Source organism: Phalaenopsis equestris, unplaced genomic scaffold, assembly GCF_001263595.1.
Source record: "Phalaenopsis equestris unplaced genomic scaffold, ASM126359v1 Scaffold000016, whole genome shotgun sequence".
NCBI classification, from domain to species: domain Eukaryota; kingdom Viridiplantae; phylum Streptophyta; class Magnoliopsida; order Asparagales; family Orchidaceae; genus Phalaenopsis; species Phalaenopsis equestris.
In genome coordinates, this window is record NW_018164458.1 from 82,263 (window position 1) to 90,093 (window position 7,831).

Here is a 7,831-nt window from a genome sequence, read left to right on the forward strand (position 1 = left end):
CACTTGGAATGACCTTACAATCTTTACAAAGTTTAGGATGGCCTATATGTTCACTTTTTCTCATAAGAAAATAATCCATGTGTTTTATTAGATCCATTCTTATAAGTAATAAGATGCTTATCTTTTTTTTTTTTGAATAAAATATTAGTAATAAAAAAATTGTACGCTAAAACAAAATCTAAAATAGCTATTCTTTTTTCATTAGTCACTCCAAAACCGTAGCCACCATGAATATTTCTGAAATCTTCTACCACTCTACCGACATGTCCATTTAAGTCTCCTCCAAAGAAAATTTTTTCTTCAAGAGGTATCATTTGTAATAAGTCTTCTAAGTCATTCCAAAATTTAACTTTAAACCCTATATCTAAACCTACTTGAGGAGCATAAACACTTATAATATTAAAAATCTTAGTAACAATGATAATCTTAAGGGCTATAATTCTATCACCAACTCTATTAATTTTTACAATATTATCTTTCAAACTCTTATCTATAATTACACCTACACCATTTCTAGTGCGACTCTTACCAGAATACCAAAGTTTAAAACCTAAATTATCAATCTCCTTAGCCTTTTCTCCCACCCACTTAGTTTCTTGAATACATAAGATATTAATTTTCCTATTTCTATGAATCATAATAATCTTTCTATGAATCATAATATTAACTATTTCTATTAATTTATCATTGAGAGTACCTATATTCCAAGATCCTATTCTAGTTTCATGGACTAATTTTTCATGGACTAATTTATTTACCCGCATCTGTCCGTAATGTGGGAACCCTTGCTTTTTAGACACTGCACCCGGGCACCGGTGTAGCGGCCATTGCATACTTTTCACTGTATTCAGGCTATACAACGCGTCGCTTATATGGGACGCTCTAGCACTTACGCAATGATTAAAAGGATTTATGTTATGATTTTTTTCGACAAATTTTACGCTAGCTGTCGACTACTTAATGCAACCCTCAACTTTTCACATCCGGGCTTAAGACCAACAATGACTGTTTAATAAAGAAATTCTTCATTTAATAAAATTTAAATTTAATGCGTATAAGAAAATAATTATTTACCTTGACTCATAAGACCTCTGAAAAATTTTATTACTTCTCTTCACTTTACCTAAATCAATAAAATGTGCATATACTTATAAGAACTTCATTTTAATGGAAAGACTTAAATGTGGTTAGCTTATTTAAAGATGTAAGAAAGATTAAAAACACTAACCTCTATTGCCCTTAAAGTTCTTAGTCTTTATCCAAAACTTGATAATTTTTCAGCCTTCTACACCTTTCTGATCACATAAAAAAATATTAATTTAAATACTTATACTATTTGTTCTAATAGCAATATACCATTAATATTTACGTTATAAGTTGCCTAACTTGATCCTCCTAACTCGTACGCCCCTCCAACTTCTCCTTCGAATCTGAAAACATTAATTATCAGTCCTGTTTTTTAGATAAATTACCCATAAATATTGTTATTAATCACCCTCACACATAAATTTACTTTATGTAGTAACATATTATTTACCTTATAAATTAAACATACCTTATAAGTTTCAGTCGACCTCACCTTAATATCTTCTTCTCCCTCGTGTAAACAATGCGGTTACCCTCTTCTTGTTTACACGGTTTGATGCATACAACACCACACAACTCGACGTAGACAACGCTGCGTTCTTTTCTTCTTCCTCTTCCTCTGTGCGAGTCCTACGATGAAGTCTCCTTCTTCCCCCTCTACTTCTTACGGTGGCAACACTCGAAGCTGTGACCTCTTCCCTTCCTCGACCAGTCAGTTGGGGCTTGAGGTAGATAGCACGTGTGCAAAATTTGTCCTCTTCCTCCACACACAAGCCGCATGGTCTTCCTCCTTTTACTAGGGCTCGACCTGAACACAGGTAAGAGACAATATCTACTCCTTCCTTCTCTTGTCTCGTATGGGTCGACACAACACCCGCTACTTCTTCGATTTCTCTTCCTCCCTGCGACTTCTTCCTTACTAGACTAGGACACAACCTCCTTTCTCGATCTTTTCCGTTTTCTCTCGCTCGTTCTCTACGTTGGTTAGAATGAGGAGTAATATGACTCTTAAGTCTGAACTGAAGGCGTGCTTATCTTTCTTGCCTATTCAATTAACTACTACTATTATTTTTATTATTGTTATTTCATTTATTTATTTTTTTAACTTGCTGTTATTACAATCTCCCCTCTTTATAAAATTTTGTTCTGGAAATTTGAAAATAAACATGAAAGTAAACGTACTCAAGGGAAAAACTGAGGATATCTTTCTTGCATCTCAGAGACCTTCTCCCAAGTTGTATCCTTCTTCGATCCGTGCCTCCATAAAACCTTCACGAATGGAATCTCTTTATTTTGCAGCTTCTTCACATCGTAATCTAGAATTCTTTCAAGCTCTTTAACATTCGTTAGATTAGGTGTTGAATATCAACTGAGTCTGCTATCACTTTACTAGCTTCATCTGTAATATATTGTCTTCGTGAAGAAATGCTGAAAACATTATGCACTCCCTGCATATGTGCTGATAAAGCCAATATATTTGTCACCTTCCCAATCTTCTCCACAATCTCAAAAGGACCGACAAATTTGGATCTCAATTTTTCTGTCTTCTGAAATCGTTGCACACCTTTTAATGGACCGACCTTGATAAAAATAAACTCCCAACTTCAAACTCAATAGGCCTGTGCTTGACATCATAATATTTTCTCTGTCTGATTTGTACCGCCCTTAGTATATCTCTGATCAGTCTATCATTCTCTGTAGTATCATCAACTAAATGAACTCTAATGATTTTTCTTTCACCTGTTTCAGTCTAACATAGAGGTGTCTTGCAATTCCTTCCATACAAAGCTTCATATGGAGCCATCCTAATGCTAGCCTGGTGATTGTTATTAGAAGCAAACTCTATTAAAGGTATATGTGATTCCCAACCTCCACCAAAGTCAACAACACATAACCTTAGTAGATCCTCCAACATCTGAATAGTCCTCTTTGACTGACCATCTGTCTGAGGGTGAAATGTTATATTGAAAGTCAGTCAAGTGTCCAAAAATTCTTGAACCCTTCCATAATCTAGAAGACTTCGGTACTTCATGCAACCTCACGATCTTATCCACATATAATTTGGATAGCTTCTTAACTGGATTTGTAGGTCTAATAGGTAGAAAGTGGGCAAACTTAATCAATTTATCGACAATTACCCTTATAACATCTCGACCTTGATGAAATCTAGGAAAACCAATCACAAAATCCATCACAATCTCCTCCCATTTCTACTTTGGAATTGGTAATGGCTGCAACTGACCTTTGGGACGGCATTGTTCGACCTTCACTAGCTGATATTAAGGTCACTTGACTACTAATTCTGCCACGCTTCTCTTAAATCGTAGCTGCCAAAATGCTTTTTTGAGATCCTGATACATTTTATTGTTCTCCGAGTGAATAGTATATCCATGTAAATGTGTTTCCTCCAGAATTTCCTTCCTCAAGTATTCAATATCTAGAACATAAACTTTGCCTTTATACCTCAATACACCATCTTGATCTAGCACATATCTCTCCAAATTGCCTGCTTGAACCTGGTTCAGAACTTTCTGAATACTGCTATCTCCGACTAAAGAATCTCCAATTCTATCTGTTAGAGTTGGCTGCGCCGTCTATTGATATAACAGAGGTATACTATCATCACCATAATCAACTGTAGTCAGCCTCAAACTCTCTAGATCTTTAATTAACTGCTTCTGCTGAGTAAATAAATAATTTAAATTACCCATCAAGAATAACATTTGCCTTCCCTTGATGATACTTAATATTTAAATCATAATCTTTAATAAATTTCAGCCATTTCCTCTGCCTCAGGTTCAACTCTTTCTGAGTGAAAATATATTTCAAACTTTGGTAGTTAGTGAAAACATTACATCTAACTCCATACAGATAATGCCTTTAGACCTTGAGTGCAAAAACAACTACAACAAGCTCCAATTCATGCGTAGGACAATTTCTTTCATGATTCTTCAATTGTCGTGATGCATAATTGATGACCCTACAATGTTGCATGAGTACATAGCCCAAACCCCTCAAAGATGCTTAGCTGAAATTCTGAATCCCATTAGAAACGTAAGGAATGACCAAAACTGGAGCAGACATTAAACAAGTCTTCAGCTTCTGAAAAACATCCTCACAATGATCTGACCAGTCAAACTTCACTGTCTTTTGAGTCAACCTTGATAGTGACGTAAAAATATGTGAAAATCCATCAATAAACCTCTTGTAATGACCATCCAAACATAGAAAACTTTTGACCTCAGTAACAGTAGTAGGTCTTGGCCAATCTGCAATCGCCTTCACCTTATTCAGATTAACAGATATGCCGTCTCCACTGGTAATTTGCCCAAGAAAACCAACACTTATAAGCCAAAATTTACATTTAGAAAATTTGGTATAAAGTGCATTCTTTCTCAAAACCTACAACACAACATGTAAATGATTTGCTTGACTGACTTCATCTCTCGAATATACGAGAATATTATCTATAAAGACGATCATAATATTATTCAGAAACTGTTTGAAGGCCCTGTTCATAAAGTATATGACTACTGGAGCATTTGTTAGCTCAAACAACATCACCACAAATTCATAGTGGCCATATTTGTTCCTGGAAGCGGTCTTCACTACTTTTTCTTATTTAATCCTCAATTGATGATAGCCTAACCTCAGATCAATTTTTAAAAATGTTGAGCCTCTTCCAACTGATCAAACAAATTGTCAATCTTCAGCATTGGATATTTATTTTTAAATGTGAGTTTATTCAAGTCCCTATAGTCAATGCACATCCTTAAGCTCCCATCCTTCGTAAATAATACTGGAGCTCCCCAATGTGAGGTGCTAGGCCTGATGAATCCCTTATTTAGTAACTCATGCAGTTGGTTCTTCAGCTCTTGCAACTTCTTAACTGCTATTCTGTAGGGTATCTTGTATACATGCTCAAAAACTAGTAATAGTTCAATACTGAAATTAACTCGCACTGATGATAACCCTGATAAATCATCAGAAACACCTCTAGATATTCTCTTACTACTGAAATATCACCCAAAGAATTCACTTCCTTAGAAGTATCTGTTACCTGAGCAAGAAAATCATGACTTCCATGATTCAATGATTTGCAAGCTTTCATGCAGCTAATTATCATATATGCCAGTTCTCTATCACTAGAAAATTTAACTTTTGCCTCCCTAGGTACATTTATTTTGACAGTTTTCTTATTGCAATTAATAGTGACAGTTTTCAGACATTCAATCTATTCCTAAATCACATCGAATTCCATCAAAGGAAACATAATAAGTTGGGCATTAATATCCTTCCCACCAATCATAAGCTTCACCTTGCCTGATTGATCAACTTACATAAAAACACAATTTGACATTCTAACTGATAATATCACATAAATTGAAATAACATTCAATTGCATCACTTTAGTCAGTTCATTAGCTATAAAAGAATGTGATGCTCACAAAGCAAATAACACTCTTATCGACCTACTTTGAAGATATATGATATATATCATTTAAAATCATCGTATTAAACATTTAGAGTCAACTTATTGATATATTTAAACTCTTACATATTTTATGTATGACATGACATGAATTATATTTTATGTATGACATGACATGAATTTTATGATGCTTAAAGTGTACTAGTTAAAATTATTAAAAGGAAAACATACTTGTGATGACATCAGAGGAGTTTTTAGCTTTCTCTTGTGATTATGCATATACTATGGGCTGAACATTTTGCTGAGTCTGACCTGTGTTTGACACTGACCTTGATGATTTAGCTGCCCTCGGTCTACCACCTTAACTCCTCTGAGGTGGTGCAGCACTGCTCCTCAAATCTGCTAGAGTCATCTGACCTAATTTAGGGCAATTCTTCTCCATGTGTCTAAGCTGTGACATCAAAAGCATGTGTTGGATCTAGACAGACGCTCACCCTTGTTTGACCTTCCACCCTTGTCACACCTCTTTACTTTAAACTGGGTGCCAACGTTGCTGGATTTAGCCTTCTTAGCACTTGTACAAATTAATTGAAAAGATTGCCTTTGAGAGCCCTGAGGAAACCTGGATCCCACTAAATTTCTTCTCTTCTGAATATCCTACCTCTGAGTAGTCTCCAGATCCAACTCAATCCTCCTAGCTCTCTCCACCATAATAGTGTAATCATTGATTCTAAGAAATTCATAGCAGCCTATCACATCTCTCAGCCCAGACAAAAATCAGTGGCACTTCTCATCTGCATTAGGGATCAACCTAGGCGCATACCTTAAAAGCATGGTAAATCTAGCTTCATACTATAAAATATGCCCGAAGGCACCCTAAAAAATGTGTGAAAACATCCTAAAAAATGTACCCGAAGGTACCCTCAAATTTGCATCCGAAGCTCACTTTTATCATTTCCTTTAACGTGTATGGGTACATTGTATCTCCTGCCAATGCCATCTAGTGGTAATCCTGTATGAAGTAAACATTTAATTTTCATTTCATTTAAATTAGATTCTTTTATGGACATTGAACATTCTTTTTCGATTTTTTGTTTCATTTCCTTTCATTCTCAAGCTACAATATTTATATGAACTAATATAATTGGATAAAACATTAAAAAAACTTTTATTTTTAATAAAATTTAAATTTATTACATATAAGAAAATAATTATTTACCCTGACTTAGAAGATATCTAAAAAAGTTATTTACCCTGACTTAGAAAATAATTATTTTTAATAAAATTTAAATTTAAATTTATCTACATACGACTTCTTCCTTACTCGTACAGGGCACAACCTTCTAAAAAAGTTATTACTTCTCTTCACTTCCTAGCACCTAAACCAATAAAATTTGCATATGCTTATAAGAACTTTGCTTTAATGGAAAGACTTAATTGTAGTTAGCTTATTTAAAGATGTAAGAATGATTAAAAACACTAACCTCTACTGACCTTAATGTTCTTAGTATTCCTCAAAATTTGAGAATTTATCAACCTTCTACCCCCTTCTGATTATATAAAAATAAATAACATGAATTTAAATAATTATACTATTTGTTCTAGTAACAATATACCATTAATATTTACGTTATAAGTTGCTTAGATAGATCCTCCTTCTAACTCGTAGGCTCTCCTCTAACTTCATCTCATATGAAACCATTAATTATTAGTCCTTATTTTTAAATAAAACTACCCATAAATATTGTTATTAATCACTTCCCACATATATTTTATTTATATAGTAAAATTAAACATACCTTATAAGTTTTGATTGGCCTCTGCGCTATCTCACGCTCGAGCTCAGCAATCGCAAAGGGAGCCTACTCATCTTCTTCTCCCTCGTGTAAACAATGCCGCTACCCTCTTATTCTCCGCACGGTTCGATGCAGACAACACCGCACAACTCGACGCAGACAATACTGCGTTTTTTTCCTCTTCCTCTTCCTCTGTGTGAGTCCAACATAGATTCTCCTTCCTCCTCTGCTTTGTATGGTGGCAGCGCTCTAAGCCGTGACCTTTTTCCATTAACTGATCGGTTAGGGCTTGAGGTACATAGCATGTGTGCAAAATTTCTCGTCTTCCTCTGCATGTAAACCACACGATCTTCTTCCTCCTTTTACTTGGGCCCGACGTCAACACAAGTTAGAGACAATCTCTACTCCGTCCTTTTCTTCTCTCGCTCTGGTCGACACAACATCCGCTGCTTCTTCATTTGTTTTCTCCTCCTCTTACTCCCTACGACTTCTTCCTTACTCGTACAGGGCACAACCT

General features: G+C 35.1%; 1 protein-coding gene across 1 annotated transcript in view; it reads left to right on the forward strand.

Annotated features, from left to right (window-relative positions):
* Positions 1-7,831, forward strand: part of LOC110018366 (protein PHYLLO, chloroplastic) — a 186,472-nt gene that overhangs the window by 38,029 nt on the left and 140,612 nt on the right. The window lies entirely within an intron of this gene.